This window comes from Oncorhynchus nerka, linkage group LG20, assembly GCF_034236695.1.
Source record: "Oncorhynchus nerka isolate Pitt River linkage group LG20, Oner_Uvic_2.0, whole genome shotgun sequence".
NCBI lineage: Eukaryota > Metazoa > Chordata > Actinopteri > Salmoniformes > Salmonidae > Oncorhynchus > Oncorhynchus nerka.
Genome location: NC_088415.1, coordinates 20,746,890 through 20,770,628, shown reverse-complemented (window position 1 = coordinate 20,770,628; position 23,739 = coordinate 20,746,890). Strand labels below are relative to the sequence as shown.

General features: G+C 42.8%; 1 protein-coding gene across 1 annotated transcript in view; it reads left to right on the top strand.

Annotated features, from left to right (window-relative positions):
• Positions 1-23,739, top strand: part of LOC115102025 (dedicator of cytokinesis protein 3-like) — a 135,813-nt gene that overhangs the window by 2,464 nt on the left and 109,610 nt on the right.

Genomic DNA, 23,739 nt, shown 5'->3' with positions numbered 1-23,739 from the left:
ACCTTACAGAGCCACCCACATATACTATTCATTTACTACAGAGCAAGGGCTCCATTTTTGTCTGGTGTTTTTCGGTGCCGGTGTCAAATGCAGGTTAGTTTGCAATTTTGTCATGTAAAAACTGGCGCACTGACATTTTCCAACCCTAACGCCAGGTTCGGCAATTTACCTGTCTTACAGTATATCAGTTCCTGAAAAACGGATATATTGTTCCTATATAGTGTATCCTTAAAAACATGATCCAAAGTGCTAATGTCAGGCAGCGCTGATGTGGATATTTAAGACCAACCAAAAACTGGATTTAGCAGTAACGCAGTTGGTTATGGCAATGAATTTGGACATCGGAAACACAGCCTATCCAACCGTGACGCACACTGCCCATATGCGTGTAGTGCTTTTGGTGCCTGTATGCTTCTTATTTAGAAACCCATTTAGTTTGATTTGATTAAAAAGCAAGCATAGCCTCCTGTCTTCTCAATGAAGTTTTTTTTTGTCTGCCCAATGCAATCGCGAAGTAGTCAAGACTGTCGATAAAGGATGGGGTTGGCTCCTGAGACCGCTTGGAAATACATCTTAATACCCAAAGCTTTATTAAAATATCAAGTTTGAGAGGAGTAAAACAGTGAGCTGACATTCCCTTTTTATCTATGTATTGTAGGCAGGCCAACATTATTTTTGCCATGCAGGTCCCGTTTTGGACGTGCGTAAAACCCGCTCCATGATGTAGGCTGTGTGTCTATGCACATCATGAAACAAAAGATGAGAACCTCGGTGAATGCCGGTGAACCTGGTAATTACAAGTTATCTGTAACCTGTCAAAATAGCTTGTTTTCTGTTTCATATGTTCAAAACCCAAGCCCTCCCTTAGACCTACTAGAACAAAGGCTGGTTCATCAGCAACACGTGTCTTTTAGATCCTGGCAACTCTATGATATCATGAGATTTTACATGCATTTCTTGTTGTTGTTGTTAATAAAAAACACAGCTTGTTTTTTGTTTAAAACTTCTTAAGGACGTGGTCCCGAGGTGGGGACCACAATCAGCGGAAATGTTCAAGAGCGCCACCTATAGAGGTTGATAAACCTCAAACTTTCATTAAAATTGACATACAATATACTGAATTAAAGCTACACTCGTTGTGAATCTATCCACCAAGTCAGATTTGTAAAATGCTTTTCGGCGAAAGCATGAGAAGCTATTATCTGATACCATGCACCCTCAAAATAATGCAACGTCACCTAACACGACAGATTTTGCGTTAGCCGTCGCAAACGTTAGCCGTCGCAAACCAAAACGCTGAAATAAAATATAAAACATTCATTACCTTTGACGAGCTTCTTTCTTGGCACTCCTAGATGTCCCATAAACATCATTTAGGGTCTTTTTTCAATTAAATCGGTCCATATATAGCCTAGATATCGATCTAAGAATACAGTGTGATAAACAGAAAAAAATAGCGTTTCATAACGTAACGTCATTTTTTAAAATTAAAAAAGTCGACGATAAACTTTCACAAAACACTTCGAAATACTGTTCTAATGCAACTTTAGGTATTAGTACACGTTAATAAGCGATAAAATTCATCAGGAGGCGATGTAATTTCTTTAGCTGTCCGTGTAGAAAAACATGTCTGAAGAGAGGTCGACCAAAACATCCGGTCGGAGACTGGAGGGAATGAGTTCCCTTGAATCGGTTCGACCAAGAATCAAAGCTGAATCAAATGACAAGACTCTAGACATCGTGTGGAAGCTGTAGGCACTGTAACCTCTGCCCTATTTAATTCGGTTCACTTTGAACAATTCCTTGAAGCCGCGGACGGATATATTTTTCCATTTTCAATGATCAGATTTCCCTGCACTTTTCGATGAAACGCACGTTCGGTTATAGTCACAGCCGTGATTTAAACAGTTTTAGAAACGTCTGAGTGTTTTCTATCCACGCATACTAATCATATGCATATACTATATTCCTGGCATGAATAGCAGGGCACTGAAATGTTGCGCGATTTTTAACAAAAAGCTGCGAAAAGCTGCTTGAATTCTCAACTTCCTTAACAGGTTTGATTACAACCAAACTTATTAGAATGATTCACCTTCCTGATTTTATGGTGACAATGTCCGTGGCGCACTGGCAATGCAACTCTTGGGGTGTGTGAATGCGATCTGATGTTTAAAATGGTTCCGATTATGTTCAGAAAACAGGCCTATTTGTGAGCAGTATAACGGGGAGTGGACATTCTCCCTTTGTTTATATTGGATCTTTGTCCAGCTACTGTGAAAAGTTTGGATGTGCGTAAAACCCTCCATAGTCTGCGTTGTTTTAATGTTATGTGCCCAAGGGGAGAAATTATGGCGCCTGTGAGTGAGATATATCCTATTTAAAACAAGTTGTTTTATTTAGAATGTTATAAGAATTATTCATTATCTTTTTAGACCTCATCAATAATTAATGTAATTTTGCTTATTGACAATGTTTGGCTGGTCCATGCTCAGCAATAATGCAATTTACAATAGGTCTAGGTGCCTCGTAAGGATCCGGAGAAGGCGAGTGGGAAAGCTGCCGTTACCGTCAATATTACTCGGTAACGTACAATCATTGGACAATAAATTAGACGAGGTACGATCACGAATATCCTACCAACAGTAAAACTGTAACATCTTATGTTTCACGGAATCGTGGCTGAATGATGACATGAATAATAAGCCAGCAGGATATACGCTGCACCAGCTAGATAGAACACAGACCGTGCATATTTGTAAACAACAGCTGGTGCACATAATCTGAGGAAGTCTCTAGATTTTGCTCTTCTGAAGTGGAGTATTTTATGATAAACTGTAGACCTCACTATTTGCCAAGAGAGATTTCATCTATAATTTTTATGGCTGTTTACTTACCACCACAGATGGACACTGGCAATAAGACCGCAAACAGGAAACTGCTCACCCAGAGGCGGAGCTGTAATGCAGGGAAACTAAAATCAGTTTGACCCATTTTCTATCAACATGTTAAATACGCAAGCAGAGGAAAACCAATTCTAGATCACCTGTGCTCCACACACAGAGATGCGTACAAAGCTCTCCCCCGCCCTCCATTTGGTAAATCTGACCACAATTATATACTCCTGATTCCTGCTTACAAGCTAAAATTAAAGCAGGAAGCACTAATGACTCGGTCAATAAAAAGTGGTCAGATGAAGCAGATGCTAAACTACAGGGATGCTTTGCTATCACAGACTGGCACATGTTCCGGGATTCTTCCGATTGCATTGAGGAGGACACCACATCAGTCACTGGTTTATCAATAAGTGCATCGAGGACGTCGTCCCCACAGTGACTGTACGTACTTACCCCAAATAGAAGCCATGAATTACAGGCAACATTCGCACTGAGCTAAAGGGTAGAGCTGCTGCTTTCAAGGAGCGGGACTCTAACCCGGAAGCATAAGAAATCCTGCTATACCCTCAGATGAACCATCAAACAGGCAAAGCGCCAATACAGGGCTAAGATTGAATTGTACTACACCGGCTCCGACGCTCGTCTTATGTGGCAGGGCTTGCAAACTATTACAGACTACAAAGGGAAGCACAGACACGAGCTGCCCAGTGACACGAGCCTACCAGATGAGCTAAATCACTTCTATGCTCGCTTCGAGGCAAGCAACATTGAGGCATGCATGAGAGCATCAGCTGTTCCGGATGATTGTATGATCACGCTCTCTGTAGCCGACGTGAGTAAGACCTTTAACCTCTTAAGTCGACCCTCTACTTTTTTGAACATTCTGTTAAAAATCGCGCAACATTTCAGCGCCCTGCTACTCATGCCAGGAATATAGTATATGCATTTGCTTAGTCTGTGTGGATAGAAAACACTCAGACGTTTATAAAACTGGTTAAATCACTGCTGTGGCTTTACCAGAACGGCATTTACATCGAAAAGCACAGGAAAAACTGATCACTGAAAATGGGAAAATATATCCATGCGCTACTTGAACCCATTGATAAAGGTGAACCACAATTAATTGACTGAGGTTGCAGTACCTACAGCTTCCACACGGTGTCTAGAGTCTTGTCATTTCCCTTCGAGTTTTTTCTTGGTCAAACACATGCAGGGCACCGTATCTCCTCAGGTCTAGGACCGGATATTTTCGTTGAGTTTCTAGCCGGACATTTTTCCAGACGGACAGCTAATGATCTTTACATCGCCTCCTGATGAATTTTAGAGGTTAAAACAGGTCAACATTCACAAGGCCGTGGGGCCAGACAGATTACCAGGACGTGTGCTCCGGGCATGTGCTGACCAACTGGCAAGTGTCTTCACTGACATTTTCAACATGTCCCTGATTGAGATTGTAATATCAACATGTTTCAAGCAGACCACCATAGGTCCCTGTGCCCAAGAACACTAAGGCAACCTGCCTAAATGACTACAGACCTGGTAATGGCTCACATCAACACCATTATCCAAGAAACCCTAGACCCGCTCCAATTTGCATACTTCCCAAACAGATCCACAGATGATGCAATCTCTATTGCACTCCACACTGCCCTTTCCCACCTGGACAAAAGGAACACATATGTGAGAATGCTATTCATTGACTACAGCTCAGCGTTCAACACCATAGTACCCTCAAAGCTCATCACTAAGCTAAGGACCCTGGGACTAAACACCTCCCTCTGCAACTGGATTCCCTTCTGTACTCCGAGCACGCCCCCATTCTCATCAACGGGGCTGTAGTGGAGCAGGTTGAGAGCTTCATGTTCTTTGGTGTCCACATCACCAACAACCTAGAAAGGTCCAAACACACCAAGACAGTCATAAAGAGGGCACGACAAAGCCTTTTCCCCCTCAGGAAACTAAAAAGATTTGGCATGGGTCCTCAGATCCTCAAAACATCGAGAGCAACCTGACAACATCGAGAGCATCCTCTTGAGATGTTGCTTCAATATATTCACATAATTTTCCTATCTCATTATGCCATCTATTTTGTGAAGTGCTCCAATCCCTCCTGCAGCAAAGCACCCCCACAACATGATGCTGCCATCCCTGTGCTTCATGGTTGGGATGGTGTTCTTTGGCTTGCAAGCCTCCCTCTTTTTCCTTCAAGCACAACAATGGTCATTATGGCCAAACAGTTCCATTTTTGCTTCATCAGACCAGAGGACACTCCAAAAAGTACGATCTTTGTCCCCATGTGCAGTTGCAAACCGTAGTCTGGCTTTTATATGGCAGTTTTGGAGCAGTGCCTTTTTCCTTGTTGAGCAGCCTTTCAGGTTATGTCGATATACTGTAGGACTCGTTTTACTGTGGATATAGATACCTTTGTACCTGTTTCCTCCAGCATCTTCACAAGGTCCTTTGCTGTTGTTCTGGGATTGATTTGCACTTTTCGCACCAAAGTACGTTCATCTCTAGGAGACAGAACGTGTTTCCTTCCTGAGCGGTATGACGGCTGCGTGGTCCCATGGTGTTTGCTCCCAAGGAAGAACCAGACCATTTTTCCTGATGTCTTGGCTGATTTCTTTTGATTTTCCCATGATGTCAAGCAAAGACGAACTGAGTTTGAAGATATTCTGGAATTTTCCAAGCTGTTTAAAGGCACAGTCAACTTAGTGTATGTAGACTTCTGACCCAATGGAATTGTGATACAGTGAATTACAAGAGAAATAATCTGTCCTAAAACAATTGTTGGATAAATTACTCGTGTCATGCACAAAGTAAATGTTCTAACCGACTTGCCAAAACTATAGTTTGTTAACAAGAAATTTGTGGAGTGTATGTAAAGTGTATGTACACTTCCGACTTCAACTATACATACTACCTCAATTAGCCCGACTAACCGGTGCCGGTATATAGCCTCGCTACTGTTATAGCCTCGCTACTATATATAGCCTCGCTTCTGTTATTTTTCATTGTCTTTTTACTGTTGTTTTTTATTTCCTTAGTTATCTATTGTTCACCAAATACCTATTTTCTACTTGAAAATTGTACTGTTGGTTAGGTCTTGTAAGTAAGCATTTCACTGTTGTATTCGGCGCACGTGACAAATAATCTTTCATTTGATTTTCCACCCCTCATCACTGTCAAACACTCCCTAAAACACTTCTGTGAGCAGGCCTTTCTAATCGACCTGGCCCGGGTATCCTGGAAGGACATTGACCTCATCCCGTCAGTTGAGGATGCCTGGTCATTCTTTAAAAGTAACTTCCTCACCATTTTAGATAAGCATGCTCCGTTCACAAAATGCAGAACTAAGAACAGATATAGCCCTTGGTTCACTCCAGACCTGACTGCCCTCGACCAGCACAAAAACATCCTGTGGCGGACTGCAATAGCATCGAATAGTCCCCGCAATATGCAACTGTTCAGGGAAGTCAGGAACCAATACACACAGTCAGTCAGGAAAGCTAAGGCCAGCTTCTTCAGGCAGAAATTTGCATCCTGTAGCCCAACTCCAAAAAGTTCTGGGACACTGTGAAGTCCATGGAGAACAAGAGCACCTCCTCCCAGCTGCCCACTGCACTGAGGCTAGGTAACACGGTCACCACCGATAAATCCATGATTATCGAAAACTTCAACAAGCATTTCTCAACGGCTGGCCATGCCTTCCGCCTGGCTACTCCAACCTCGGCCAACAGCTCCGTCCCCCCCACAGCTACTCGCCCAAGCCTCTCCAGGTTCTCCTTTACCCAAATCCAGATAGCAGATGTTCTGAAAGAGCTGCAAAACCTGGACCCGTACAAATCAGCTGGGCTTGACAATCTGGACCCTCTATTTCTGAAACTATCCGCCGCCATTGTCGCAACCCCTATTACCAGCCTGTTCAACCTCTCTTTCATATCGTCTGAGATCCCCAAGGATTGGAAAGCTGCCACAGTCATCCCCCTCTTCAAAGGGGGAGACACCCTGGACCCAAACTGTTACAGACCTATATCCATCCTGCCCTGCCTATTTAAGGTCTTCGAAAGCCAAGTCAACAAACAGATCACTGACCATCTCGAATCCCACCGTCCCTTCTCCGCTGTGCAATCTGGTTTCCGAGCCGGTCACGGGTGCACCTCAGCCACGCTCAAGGTACTAAACGATATCATAACCGTCATCGATAAAAGACAGTACTGTGCAGCCGTCTTCATCGACCTTGCCAAGGCTTTCCACTCTGTCAATCACCATATTCTTATCGGCAGACTCAGTAGCCTCGGTTTTTCGGATGACTGCCTTGCCTGGTTCACCAACTACTTTGCAGACAGAGTTCAATGTGTCAAATCGGAGGGCATGCTGTCCGGTCCTCTGGCAGTCTCTATGGGGGTGCCACAGGGTTCAATCCTCGGGCCGACTCATTTCTCTGTATATATCAATGATGTTGCTCTTGCTGCGGGCGATTCCCTGATCCACCTCTACGCAGACGACGCAATTCTATATACATCCGGCCCGTCCTTGGACACTGTGCTATCTAACCTCCAAACGAGCTTCAATGCCATACAACACTCCTTCCGTGGCCTCCAACTGCTCTTAAACGCTAGTAAAACCAAATGCATGCTTTTCAACCGTTCGCTGCCTGACCAGCATCACCACCCTGGATGGTTCCGACCTTGAATATGTGGACATCTATACCTAGGTGTCTGGCTAGACTGTAAACTCTCCTTCCAGACTCATATCAAACATCTCCAATCGAAAATCAAATCTAGAGTCAGCTTTCTATTCCGCAACAAAGCCTCCTTCACTCACGCTGCCAAACTTACCCTAGCAAAACTGACTATCCTACCGATCCTCGACTTCGGCGATGTCATCTACAAAATTGCTTCCAACACTCTACTCAGCAAACTGGATGCAGTTTATCACAGTGCCATCCGTTTTGTCACTAAAGCACCTTATACCACCCACCACTGCGACCTGTATGCTCTAGTCGGCTGGCCCTCGCTACATATTCGTCGCCAGACCCACTGGCTCCAGGTCAACTACAAGTCCATGCTAGGTAAAGCTCCGCCTTATCTCAGTTCACTGGTCACGATGGCAACACCCATCCGTAGCACGCGCTCCAGCAGGTGTATCTCACTGATCATCCCTAAAGCCAACACCTCATTTGGCCGCTTTTCGTTCCAGTTCTCTGCTGCCTGTGACTGGAACGAATTGCAAAAATCGCTGAAGTTGGAGACTTTTATCTCCCTCACCAACTTCAAACATCTGCTATCTGAGCAGCTAACCGATCGCTGCAGCTGTACATAGTCTATCGGTAAATAGCCACCCATTTTTACCTACCTCATCCCCATACTGTTTTTATTTATTTACTGTTCTGCTCTTTTGCACACCAATATCTCTACCTTTACATGACCATCTGATCATTTATCACTCCAGTGTTAATCTGCAAAATTGTAATTATTCGCCTACCTCCTCATGCCTTTTGCACACAATGTATATAGACTCCCCTTTTTTTTCTACTGTGTTATTGACTCGTTAATTGTTTACTCCATGTGTAGCTCTGTGTTGTCTGTTCACACTGCTATGCTTTATCTTGGCCAGGTCGCAGTTGCAAATGAGAACTTGTTCTCAACTAGCCTACCTGGTTAAATAAAGGTGAAATAATTTTTTTTTTAAATTTTTTTTTTAGCCAATGTGTCAGTGTGAATGACATTGTGATTCCTTAGAACAAATGGGTTACATTTACATTTTGTTATTTCGTTTCTGTATTCTGTAAGCCATTTAAGAAACTATAGACTAACATCTGAAATGGAGTTAATTCCAAGGCAATATATTAAAAAGTACCATAAAATACACAACTTGAAGCAACCACATATTTCGCCATGGAGGACGTTCTAATTGGCCAGCGAGGAGCCAAGCCTTGACACGCCCACAACCCAGCCCTTTTGCGTCAATGCCACCAAGTGCGCGGGTAATTGTGATAGTGAAAATAGCGAAATGATTTCTGACACACCCCGCTACCGCCTGCACTTAGATGTATCATTGCATTAGGTTGTTAAAATACAGCCACAAGTGTTTCACCGCTCATATAGGGTTGTTAAATTCCTGGAATTTAAATTTCCTGGTTTTCCCCGAAATCCCAGTTGGATGGTTCCCTGAATCAGGATGGAATATGCATGAAACCCGGAGTCCTACAACCAAGATTTCTGGAAAACCAGGGAATTTATTGAAAATATTATATCCTATAATCCTATATTTTAATAGCAATGTTTTGATTACTAAGTGTCTCTTTGTCAGGCTGACCACATTACTTTCGAAATCAAAGAGCATTCAAACAGTGTGCAGGTATTCATCTTATTTTTTCTATGGTATCATTACATTTTACATGAACATTTTAGTAATTTAGAACTGTAGTTCCCAACCGGGGGTACAAGGACCCCTGGGTGTACTTCACCTATCCACAGGAGGTACAGTACTTAAGAAGACCCTTGAGACCATAGACCTACTGGTAAAATGCACAGGAGGTACAGTACTTAAGAAGACCCTTGAGACCATAGACCTACTGGTAAAATACACAGGAGGTACAGTACATAAGAAGACCCTTGAGACCATAGACCTACTGGTAAAATGCACAGGAGGTACAGTACTTAAGAAGACCCTTGAGACCATAGACCTACTGGTAAAATACACAGGAGGTACAGTACATAAGAAGACCTTTGAGACAGACCTACTGGTAAAACACACAGGAGGTACAGTACATAAGAAAACCCTTGAGACCATAGACCTACTGGTAAAATGCACAAGGAGTACTTAGTGTACTGGTAAGAAAACCCTTGAGACCATAGACCTACTGGTAAAATACACAGGATGTACAGTACATAAGAAGACGCTTGAGACCATAGACCTACTGGTAAAATACACAGGAGGTAGAGTACATAAGAAGACCCTTGAGACCATAGACCTACTGGTAAAATGCACAGGAGGTACAGTACATAAGAAGACCCTTGAGACCATAGACCTACTGGTAAAATGCACAGGAGGTACAGTACTTAAGAAGACCCTTAAAACCATAGACCTACTGGTAAAATGCACAGGAGGTACAGTACATAAGAAGACCATTGAGACCATATACCTACTGGTAAAATACACAGGAGGTACAGTACATAAGAAGACCCTTGATACCATAGACCTACTGGTAAAATACACAGGAGGTACAGTACATAAGAAGACCTTTGAGACCATAGAAGACCTACAGTGAGACCCTTGAGACCTACTGGTAAAATACACAGGAGGTACAGTACATAAGAAGACCCTTGAGACCATAGACCTACTGGTAAAATACACAGGAGTACAGTACATAAGAAGACCCTTGAGACCATAGACCTACTGGTAAAATGACAGGAGGTACAGTACATAAGAAGACCCTTGAGACCATAGACCTACTGGTAAAATGCACAGGAGGTACAGTACATAAGAAGACCCTTGAGACCATAGACCTACTGGTAAAATGCACAGGAGGTACAGTACATAAGAAGACCCTTGAGACCATAGACCTACTGGTAAAATGCACAGGAGGTACAGTACTTAAGAAGACCCTTAAAACCATAGACCTACTGGTAAAATGCACAGGAGGTACAGTACATAAGAAGACCCTTGAGACCATAGACCTACTGGTAAAATGCACAGGAGGTACAGTACTTAAGAAGACCCTTGAGACCATAGACCTACTGGTAGACCTAAAATGCACAGGAGGTACAGTACTTAAGAAGACCCTTGAGACCATAGACCTACTGGTAAAATACACAGGAGGTACAGTACATAAGAAGACCCTTGAGACCATAGACCTACTGGTAAAATACACAGGAGGTACAGTACATAAGAAGACCCTTGAGACCATAGACCTACTGGTAAAATACACAGGAGGTACAGTACATAAGAAGACCCTTGAGACCATAGACCTACTGGTAAAATACACAGGAGGTACAGTACATAAGAAGACCCTTGAGACCATAGACCTACTGGTAAAATACACAGGAGGTACAGTACATAGGAAGACCCTTGAGACAGACCTACTGGTAAAATACACAGGAGGTACAGTACATAAGAAGACCCTTGAGACCATAGACCTACTGGTAAAATACACAGGATGTACAGTACATAAGAAGACCCTTGAGACCATAGACCTACTGGTAAAATACACAGGAGGTACAGTACTTAAGAAGACCCTTGAGACCATAGACCTACTGGTAAAATACACAGGAGGTACAGTACATAAGAAGACCCTTGAGACCATAGACCTACTGGTAAAATACACAGGAGGTACAGTACATAAGAAGACCCTTGAGACCATAGACCTACTGGTAAAATGCACAGGAGGTACAGTACATAAGAAGACCCTTGAGACCATAGACCTACTGGTAAAATACACAGGAGGTACAGTACATAAGAAGACCCTTGAGACCATAGACCTACTGGTAAAATACACAGGAGGTACAGTACATAACCATAGAAGAAAATGCACAGGAGGTACAGTACATAAGAAGACCCTTGAGACCATAGACCTACTGGTAAAATACACAGGAGGTACAGTACATAAGAAGACCCTTGAGACCATAGAACTACTGGTAAAATGCACAGGAGGTACAGTACTTAAGAAGACCCTTGAGACCATAGACCTACTGGTAAAATACACAGGAGGTACAGTACATAGGAAGACCCTTGAGACAGACCTACTGGTAAAATACACAGGAGGTACAGTACATAAGAAGACCCTTGAGACCATAGACCTACTGGTAAAATACACAGGATGTACAGTACATAAGAAGACCCTTGAGACCATAGACCTACTGGTAAAATACACAGGAGGTACAGTACTTAAGAAGACCCTTGAGACCATAGACCTACTGGTAAAATACACAGGAGGTACAGTACATAAGAAGACCCTTGAGACCATAGACCTACTGGTAAAATGCACAGGAGGTACAGTACATAAGAAGACCCTTGAGACCATAGACCATGGTAAAATACACAGGAGGTACAGTACTGAAGACCATAAAATACTGGTAAAATACACAGGAGGTACAGTACATAAGAAGACCCTTGAGACCATAGACCTACTGGTAAAATGCACAGGAGGTACAGTACATAAGAAGACCCTTGAGACCATAGACCTACTGGTAAAATGCACAGGAGGTACAGTACATAAGAAGACCCTTGAGACCATAGACCTACTGGTGAAATACACAGGAGGTACAGTACATAAGAAGACCCTTGAGACCATAGACCTACTGGTAAAATACACAGGAGGTACAGTACATAAGAAGACCCTTGAGACCATAGACCTACTGGTAAAATGCACAGGAGGTACAGTACAAGAAGACCATTGAGACCATAGACCTACTGGTAAAATACACAGGAGGTACAGTACATAAGAAGACCCTTGAGACCATAGACCTACTGGTAAAATACACAGGAGGTACAGTACATAAGAAGACCCTTGAGACCATAGACCTACTGGTAAAATACACAGGAGGTACAGTACATAAGAAGACCCTTGAGACCATAGACCTACTGGTAAAATACACAGGAGGTACAGTACATAAGAAGACCCTTGAGACCATAGACCTACTGGTAAAATACACAGGAGGTACAGTACATAAGAAGACCCTTGAGACCATAGACCTACTGGTAAAATGCACAGGAGGTACAGTACATAAGAAGACCCTTGAGACCATAGACCTACTGGTAAAATACACAGGAGGTACAGTACATAAGAAGACCCTTGAGACCATAGACCTACTGGTAAAATACACAGGAGGTACAGTACATAAGAAGACCCTTGAGACCATAGACCTACTGGTAAAATACACAGGAGGTACAGTACAGAAGACCCTTGAGACCATAGACCTACTGGTAAAATGCACAGGAGGTACAGTACATAAGAAGACCCTTGAGACCATAGACCTACTGGTAAAATACACAGGAGGTACAGTACATAAGAAGACCCTTGAGACCATAGACCTACTGGTAAAATACACAGGAGGTACAGTACATAAGAAGACCCTTGAGACCATAGACCTACTGGTAAAATGCACAGGAGGTACAGTACATAAGAAGACCCTTGAGACCATAGACCTACTGGTAAAATACACAGGAGGTACAGTACATAAGAAGACCCTTGAGACCATAGACCTACTGGTAAAATGCACAGGAGGTACAGTACATTAAGAAGACCCTTGAGACCATAGACCTACTGGTAAAATACACAGGAGGTACAGTACATAAGAAGACCCTTGAGACCATAGACCTACTGGTAAAATGCACAGGAGGTACAGTACATAAGAAGACCCTTGAGACCATAGACCTACTGGTAAAATACACAGGAGGTACAGTACATAAGAAGACCCTTGAGACCATAGACCTACTGGTAAAATGCACAGGAGGTACAGTACTTAAGAAGACCCTTGAGACCATAGACCTACTGGTAAAATACACAGGAGGTACAGTACATAAGAAGACCCTTGAGACCATAGACCTACTGGTAAAATGCACAGGGAGGTACAGTACATAAGAAGACCCTTGAGACCATAGACCTACTGGTAAAATGCACAGGAGGTACAGTACAGTACCCTTGAGACCAGACCTACTGGTAAAATACACAGGATGTACAGTACATAAGAAGACGCTTGAGACCATAGACCTACTGGTAAAATACACAGGAGGTACAGTACATAAGAAGACCCTTGAGACCATAGACCTACTGGTAAAATGCACAGGAGGTACAGTACATAAGAAGACCCTTGAGACCATAGACCTACTGGTAAAATACACAGGAGGTACAGTACATAAGAAGACCCTTGAGACCATAGACCTACTGGTAAAATACACAGGAGGTACAGTACATAAGAAGACCCTTGAGACCATAGACCTACTGGTAAAATACACAGGAGGTACAGTACATAAGAAGACCCTTGAGACCATAGACCTACTGGTAAAATACACAGGAGGTACAGTACATAAGAAGACCCTTGAGACCATAGACCTACTGGTAAAATACACAGGAGGTACAGTACATAAGAAGACCCTTGAGACCATAGACCTACTGGTAAAATGCACAGGAGGTACAGTACTTAAGAAGACCCTTGAGACCATAGACCTACTGGTAAAATACACAGGAGGTACAGTACATAGGAAGCCCTTGAGACAGACCTACTGGTAAAATACACAGGAGGTACAGTACATAAGAAGACCCTTGAGACCATAGACCTACTGGTAAAATACACAGGATGTACAGTACATAAGAAGACCCTTGAGACCATAGACCTACTGGTAAAATACACAGGAGGTACAGTACTTAAGAAGACCCTTGAGACCATAGACCTACTGGTAAAATACACAGGAGGTACAGTACATAAGAAGACCCTTGAGACCATAGACCTACTGGTAAAATACACAGGAGGTACAGTACATAAGAAGACCCTTGAGACCATAGACCTACTGGTAAAATGCACAGGAGGTACAGTACATAAGAAGACCCTTGAGACCATAGACCTACTGGTAAAATACACAGGAGACAGACCTAAGACCCTGAGACAGACCTACTGGTAAAATACACAGGAGGTACAGTACATAAGAAGACCCTTGAGACCATAGACCTACTGGTAAAATACACAGGAGGTACAGTACATAAGAAGACCCTTGAGACCATAGAACTACTGGTAAAATGCACAGGAGGTACAGTACTTAAGAAGACCCTTGAGACCATAGACCTACTGGTAAAATACACAGGAGGTACAGTACATAGGAAGACCCTTGAGACAGACCTACTGGTAAAATACACAGGAGGTACAGTACATAAGAAGACCCTTGAGACCATAGACCTACTGGTAAAATACACAGGAGGTACAGTACATAAGAAGACCCTTGAGACCATAGACCTACTGGTAAAATACACAGGAGGTACAGTACTTAAGAAGACCCTTGAGACCATAGACCTACTGGTAAAATACACAGGAGGTACAGTACATAAGAAGACCCTTGAGACCATAGACCTACTGGTAAAATACACAGGAGGTACAGTACATAAGAAGACCCTTGAGACCATAGACCTACTGGTAAAATGCACAGGAGGTACAGTACTTAAGAAGACCATTGAGACCATAGACCTACTGGTAAAATACACAGGAGGTACAGTACATAAGAAGACCCTTGAGACCATAGACATACTGGTAAAATGCACAGGAGGTACAGTACATAAGAAGACCCTTGAGACCATAGAACTACTGGTAAAATGCACAGGAGGTACAGTACATAAGAAGACCCTTGAGACCATAGACCTACTGGTAAAATACACAGGAGGTACAGTACATAAGAAGACCCTTGAGACCATAGACCTACTGGTAAAATGCACAGGAGGTACAGTACATAAGAAGACCCTTGAGACCATAGACCTACTGGTAAAATGCACAGGAGGTACAGACCCATTGAGACCATAGACCTACTGGTAAAATACACAGGAGGTACAGTACATAAGAAGACCCTTGAGACCATAGACCTACTGGTAAAATGCACAGGAGGTACAGTACATAAGAAGACCCTTGAGACCATAGACCTACTGGTAAAATACACAGGAGGTACAGTACATAAGAAGACCCTTGAGACCATAGACCTACTGGTAAAATACACAGGAGGTACAGTACATAAGAAGACCCTTGAGACCATAGACCTACTGGTAAAATACACAGGAGGTACAGTACATAAGAAGACCCTTGAGACCATAGACCTACTGGTAAAATGCACAGGAGGTACAGTACATAAGAAGACCCTTGAGACCATAGACCTACTGGTAAAATGCACAGGAGGTACAGTACATAAGAAGACCCTTGAGACCATAGACCTACTGGTAAAATACACAGGAGGTACAGTACATAAGAAGACCCTTGAGACCATAGACCTACTGGTAAAATGCACAGGAGGTACAGTACATAAGAAGACCCTTGAGACCATAGACCTACTGGTAAAATGCACAGGAGGTACAGTACTTAAGAAGACCCTTGAGACCATACCTACTGGTAAAATACACAGGAGGTACAGTACCCCTTGAGACCATAGACCTACTGGTAAAATGCACAGGAGGTACAGTACATAAGAAGACCCTTGAGACCATAGAACTACTGGTAAAATGCACAGGAGGTACAGTAAAGACCATAGACCTACTGGTAAAATACACAGGAGGTACAGTACATAAGAAGACCCTTGAGACCATAGACCTACTGGTAAAATACACAGGAGGTACAGTACATAAGAAGACCCTTGAGACCATAGACCTACTGGTAAAATGCACAGGAGGTACAGTACATAAGAAGACCCTTGAGACCATAGACCTACTGGTAAAATGCACAGGAGGTACAGTACATAAGAAGACCCTTGAGACCATAGACCTACTGGTAAAATACACAGGAGGTACAGTACATAAGAAGACCCTTGAGACCATAGACCTACTGGTAAAATGCACAGGAGGTACAGTACTTAAGAAGACCATTGAGACCATAGACCTACTGGTAAAATACACAGGAGGTACAGTACATAAGAAGACCCTTGAGACCATAGACCTACTGGTAAAATGCACAGGAGGTACAGTACATAAGAAGACCCTTGAGACCATAGACCTACTGGTAAAATGCACAGGAGGTACAGTACTTAAGAAGACCCTTGAGACCATAGACCTACTGGTAAAATACACAGGAGGTACAGTACATAGGAAGACCCTTGAGACAGACCTACTGGTAAAATACACAGGAGGTACAGTACATAAGAAGACCCTTGAGACCATAGACCTACTGGTAAAATACACAGGATGTACAGTACATAAGAAGACCCTTGAGACCATAGACCTACTGGTAAAATACACAGGAGGTACAGTACTTAAGAAGACCCTTGAGACCATAGACCTACTGGTAAAATACACAGGAGGTACAGTACATAAGAAGACCCTTGAGACCATAGACCTACTGGTAAAATACACAGGAGGTACAGTACATAAGAAGACCCTTGAGACCATAGACCTACTGGTAAAATGCACAGGAGGTACAGTACATAAGAAGACCATTGAGACCATAGACCTACTGGTAAAATGCACAGGAGGTACAGTACATAAGAAGACCCTTGAGACCATAGACCTACTGGTAAAATGCACAGGAGGTACAGTACATAAGAAGACCCTTGAGACCATAGACCTACTGGTAAAATACACAGGAGGTACAGTACATAAGAAGACCCTTGAGACCATAGACCTACTGGTAAAATACACAGGAGGTACAGTACATAAGAAGACCCTTGAGACCATAGACCTACTGGTAAAATGCACAGGAGGTACAGTACATAAGAAGACCCTTGAGACCATAGACCTACTGGTAAAATGCACAGGAGGTACAGTACATAAGAAGACCCTTGAGACAGACCTACTGGTAAAATACACAGGAGGTACAGTACATAAGAAGACCCTTGAGACCATAGACCTACTGGTAAAATACACAGGAGGTACAGTACATAAGAAGACCCTTGAGACCATAGACCTACTGGTAAAATACACAGGAGGTACAGTACATAAGAAGACCCTTGAGACCATAGACCTACTGGTAAAATGCACAGGAGGTACAGTACATAAGAAGACCCTTGAGACCATAGACCTACTGGTAAAATACACAGGAGGTACAGTACATAAGAAGACCCTTGAGACCATAGACCTACTGGTAAAATGCACAGGAGGTACAGTACTTAAGAAGACCATTGAGACCATAGACCTACTGGTAAAATACACAGGAGGTACAGTACATAAGAAGACCCTTGAGACCATAGACCTACTGGTAAAATGCACAGGAGGTACAGTACATAAGAAGACCCTTGAGACCATAGAACTACTGGTAAAATGCACAGGAGGTACAGTACATAAGACCCTTTAGACAGACCTACTGGTAAAATACACAGGATGTACAGTACATAAGAAGACCCTTGAGACCATAGACCTACTGGTAAAATGCACAGGAGGTACAGTACTTTGAGACCATAGACCTACTGGTAAAATACACAGGAGGTACAGTACATAAGAAGACCCTTGAGACCATAGACCTACTGGTAAAAACACAGGAGGTACAGTACATAAGAAGACCCTTGAGACCATAGACCTACTGGTAAAATACACAGGAGGTACAGTACATAAGAAGACCCTTGAGACCATAGACCTACTGGTAAAATGCACAGGAGGTACAGTACATAAGAAGACCCTTGAGACCATAGACCTACTGGTAAAATACACAGGAGGTACAGTACATAAGAAGACCCTTGAGACCATAGACCTACTGGTAAAATACACAGGAGGTACAGTACATAAGAAGACCCTTGAGACCATAGACCTACTGGTAAAATACACAGGAGGTACAGTACATAAGAAGACCCTTGAGACCATAGACCTACTGGTAAAATACACAGGAGGTACAGTACATAAGAAGACCCTTGAGACCATAGACCTACTGGTAAAATATGCACAGGAGGTACAGTACATAAGAAGACCCTTGAGACCATAGACCTACTGGTAAAATGCACAGGAGGTACAGTAAGAAGACCATTGAGACCATAGACCTACTGGTAAAATACACAGGAGGTACAGTACATAAGAAGACCCTTGAGACCATAGACCTACTGGTAAAATGCACAGGAGGTACAGTACATAAGAAGACCCTTGAGACCATAGACCTACTGGTAAAATACACAGGAGGTACAGTACATAAGAAGACCCTTGAGACCATAGACCTACTGGTAAAATACACAGGAGGTACAGTACATAAGAAGACCCTTGAGACCATAGACCTACTGGTAAAATGCACAGGAGGTACAGTACTTAAGAAGACCATTGAGACCATAGACCTACTGGTAAAATACACAGGAGGTACAGTACATAAGAATACCCTTGAGACCATAGACCTACTGGTAAAATGCACAGGAGGTACAGTACATAAGAAGACCCTTGAGACCATAGACCTACTGGTAAAATACACAGGAGGTACAGTACTTAAGAAGACCCTTGAGACCATAGACCTACTGGTAAAATACACAGGAGGTACAGTACATAAGAAGACCCTTGAGACCATAGACCTACTGGTAAAATGCACAGGAGGTACAGTACATAAGAAGACCCTTGAGACCATAGACCTACTGGTAAAATACACAGGAGGTACAGTACATAAGAAGACCCTTGAGACCATAGACCTACTGGTAAAATGCACAGGAGGTACAGTACATAAGAAGACCCTTGAGACCATAGACCTACTGGTAAAATACACAGGAGGTACAGTACATAAGAAGACCCTTGAGACCATAGACCTACTGGTAAAATGCACAGGAGGTACAGTACATAAGAAGACCCTTGAGACCATAGAACTACTGGTAAAATGCACAGGAGGTACAGTACATAAGAAGACCCTTGAGACAGACCTACTGGTAAAATACACAGGAGGTACAGTACATAAGAAGACCCTTGAGACCATAGACCTACTGGTAAAATACACAGGAGGTACAGTACATAAGAAGACCCTTGAGACCATAGACCTACTGGTAAAATGCACAGGAGGTACAGTACATAAGAAGACCCTTGAGACCATAGAACTACTGGTAAAATGCACAGGAGGTACAGTACTTAAGAAGACCCTTGAGACCATAGACCTACTGGTAAAATACACAGGAGGTACAGTACATAAGAAGACCCTTGAGACCATAGACCTACTGGTAAAATACACAGGAGGTACAGTACCCCATTGAGACCATAGACCTACTGGTAAAATACACAGGAGGTACAGTACATAAGAAGACCCTTGAGACCATAGACCTACTGGTAAAATACACAGGAGGTACAGTACATAAGAAGACCCTTGAGACCATAGACCTACTGGTAAAATACACAGGAGGTACAGTACATAAGAAGACCCTTGAGACCATAGAACTACTGGTAAAATGCACAGGAGGTACAGTACTTAAGAAGACCCTTGAGACCATAGACCTACTGGTAAAATACACAGAAGGTACAGTACATAAGAAGACCCTTGAGACCATAGACCTACTGGTAAAATGCACAGGAGGTACAGTACTTAAGAAGACCATTGAGACCATAGACCTACTGGTAAAATACACAGGAGGTACAGTACATAAGAAGACCCTTGAGACCATAGACCTACTGGTAAAATGCACAGGAGGTACAGTACATAAGAAGACCCTTGAGACCATAGACCTACTGGTAAAATACACAGGAGGTACAGTACATAAGAATACCCTTGAGACCATAGACCTACTGGTAAAATGCACAGGAGGTACAGTACATAAGAAGACCCTTGAGACCATAGACCTACTGGTAAAATACACAGGAGGTACAGTACTTAAGAAGACCCTTGAGACCATAGACCTACTGGTAAAATACACAGGAGGTACAGTACATAAGAAGACCCTTGAGACCATAGACCTACTGGTAAAATACACAGGAGGTACAGTACATAAGAAGACCCTTGAGACCATAGACCTACTGGTAAAATACACAGGAGGTACAGTACATAAGAAGACCCTTGAGACCATAGACCTACTGGTAAAATGCACAGGAGGTACAGTACATAAGAAGACCCTTGAGACCATAGACCTACTGGTAAAATACACAGGAGGTACAGTACATAAGAAGACCATTGAGACCATAGACCTACTGGTAAAATACACAGGAGGTACAGTACATAAGAAGACCCTTGAGACCATAGACCTACTGGTAAAATGCACAGGAGGTACAGTACATAAGAAGACCCTTGAGACCATAGACCTACTGGTAAAATACACAGGAGGTACAGTACATAAGAAGACCCTTGAGACCATAGACCTACTGGTAAAATGCACAGGAGGTACAGTACTTAAGAAGACCCTTGAGACCATAGACCTACTGGTAAAATGCACAGGAGGTACACAGGAGGACCATACAGTAAAATACACAGGAGGTACAGTAAGAAGACCCTTGAGACCATAGACCTACTGGTAAAATGCACAGGAGGTACAGTACATAAGAAGACCCTTGAGACCATAGACCTACTGGTAAAATGCACAGGAGGTACAGTACATAAGAAGACCCTTGAGACAGACCTACTGGTAAAATACACAGGATGTACAGTACATAAGAAGACCCTTGAGACCATAGACCGACTGGTAAAATGCACAGGAGGTACAGTACTTAAGAAGACCATTGAGACCATAGACCTACTGGTAAAATACACAGGAGGTACAGTACATAAGAAGACCCTTGAGACCATAGACCTACTGGTAAAATGCACAGGAGGTACAGTACATAAGAAGACCCTTGAGACCATAGACCTACTGGTAAAATACACAGGAGGTACAGTACTTAAGAAGACCCTTGAGACCATAGACCTACTGGTAAAATACACAGGAGGTACAGTACTTAAGAAGACCATTGAGACCATAGACCTACTGGTAAAATACACAGGAGGTACAGTACATAAGAAGACCCTTGAGACCATAGACCTACTGGTAAAATACACAGGATGTACAGTACATAAGAAGACCCTTGAGACCATAGACCTACTGGTAAAATACACAGGAGGTACAGTACTTAAGAAGACCCTTGAGACCATAGACCTACTGGTAAAATACACAGGAGGTACAGTACATAAGAAGACCCTTGAGACCATAGACCTACTGGTAAAATACACAGGAGGTACAGTACATAAGAAGACCCTTGAGACCATAGACCTACTGGTAAAATGCACAGGAGGTACAGTACTTAAGAAGACCCTTGAGACCATAGACCTACTGGTAAAATACACAGGAGGTACAGTACATAGGAAGACCCTTGAGACAAACCTACTGGTAAAATACACAGGAGGTACAGTACATAAGAAGACCCTTGAGACCATAGACCTACTGGTAAAATGCACAGGAGGTACAGTACATAAGAAGACCCTTGAGACCATAGACCTACTGGTAAAATACACAGGAGGTACAGTACATAAGAAGACCCTTGAGACCATAGACCTACTGGTAAAATACACAGGAGGTACAGTACATAAGAAGACCCTTGAGACCATAGACCTACTGGTAAAATACACAGGAGGTACAGTACATAAGAAGACCCTTGAGACCATAGACCTACTGGTAAAATGCACAGGAGGTACAGTACTTAAGAAGACCCTTGAAAACCTACTGGTAAAATACACAGGAGGTACAGTACATAAGAAGACCCTTGAGACCATAGACCTACTGGTAAAATACACAGGAGGTACAGTACATAAGAAGACCCTTGAGACCATAGACCTACTGGTAAAATGCACAGGAGGTACAGTACTTAAGAAGACCCTTGAGACCATAGACCTACTGGTAAAATACACAGGAGGTACAGTACATAGGAAGACCCTTGAGACAGACCTACTGGTAAAATACACAGGAGGTACAGTACATAAGAAGACCCTTGAGACCATAGACCTACTGGTAAAATACACAGGAGGTACAGTACATAAGAAGACCCTTGAGACCATAGACCTACTGGTAAAATACACAGGAGGTACAGTACATAAGAAGACCCTTGAGACCATAGACCTACTGGTAAAATACACAGGAGGTACAGTACATAAGAAGACCCTTGAGACCATAGACCTACTGGTAAAATACACAGGAGGTACAGTACATAAGAAGACCCTTGAGACCATAGACCTACTGGTAAAATGCACAGGAGGTACAGTACAAGAAGACCCTTGAGACCATAGACCTACTGGTAAAATGCACAGGAGGTACAGTACTGAAGACCATTGAGACCATAGACCTACTGGTAAAATACACAGGAGGTACAGTACATAAGAAGACCCTTGAGACCATAGACCTACTGGTAAAATGCACAGGAGGTACAGTACATAAGAAGACCCTTGAGACCATAGACCTACTGGTAAAATACACAGGAGGTACAGTACATAAGAAGACCCTTGAGACCATAGACCTACTGGTAAAATACACAGGAGGTACAGTACATAAGAAGACCCTTGAGACCATAGACCTACTGGTAAAATACACAGGAGGTACAGTACATAAGAAGACCCTTGAGACCATAGACCTACTGGTAAAATGCACAGGAGGTACAGTACATAAGAAGACCCTTGAGACCATAGACCTACTGGTAAAATACACAGGAGGTACAGTACATAAGAAGACCCTTGAGACCATAGACCTACTGGTAAAATGCACAGGAGGTACAGTACTTAAGAAGACCATTGAGACCATAGACCTACTGGTAAAATACACAGGAGGTACAGTACATAAGAAGACCCTTGAGACCATAGACCTACTGGTAAAATGCACAGGAGGTACAGTACATAAGAAGACCCTTGAGACCATAGACCTACTGGTAAAATGCACAGGAGGTACAGTACATAAGAAGACCCTTGAGACCCTTGGTAAAATACACAGACCATAGACCTACTGGTAAAATGCACAGGAGGTACAGTACTTAAGAAGACCATTGAGACCATAGACCTACTGGTAAAATACACAGGAGGTACAGTACATAAGAAGACCCTTGAGACCATAGACCTACTGGTAAAATGCACAGGAGGTACAGTACATAAGAAGACCCTTGAGACCATAGACCTACTGGTAAAATACACAGGAGGTACAGTACATAAGAAGACCCTTGAGACCATAGACCTACTGGTAAAATACACAGGAGGTACAGTACATAAGAAGACCCTTGAGACCATAGACCTACTGGTAAAATACACAGGAGGTACAGTACATAAGAAGA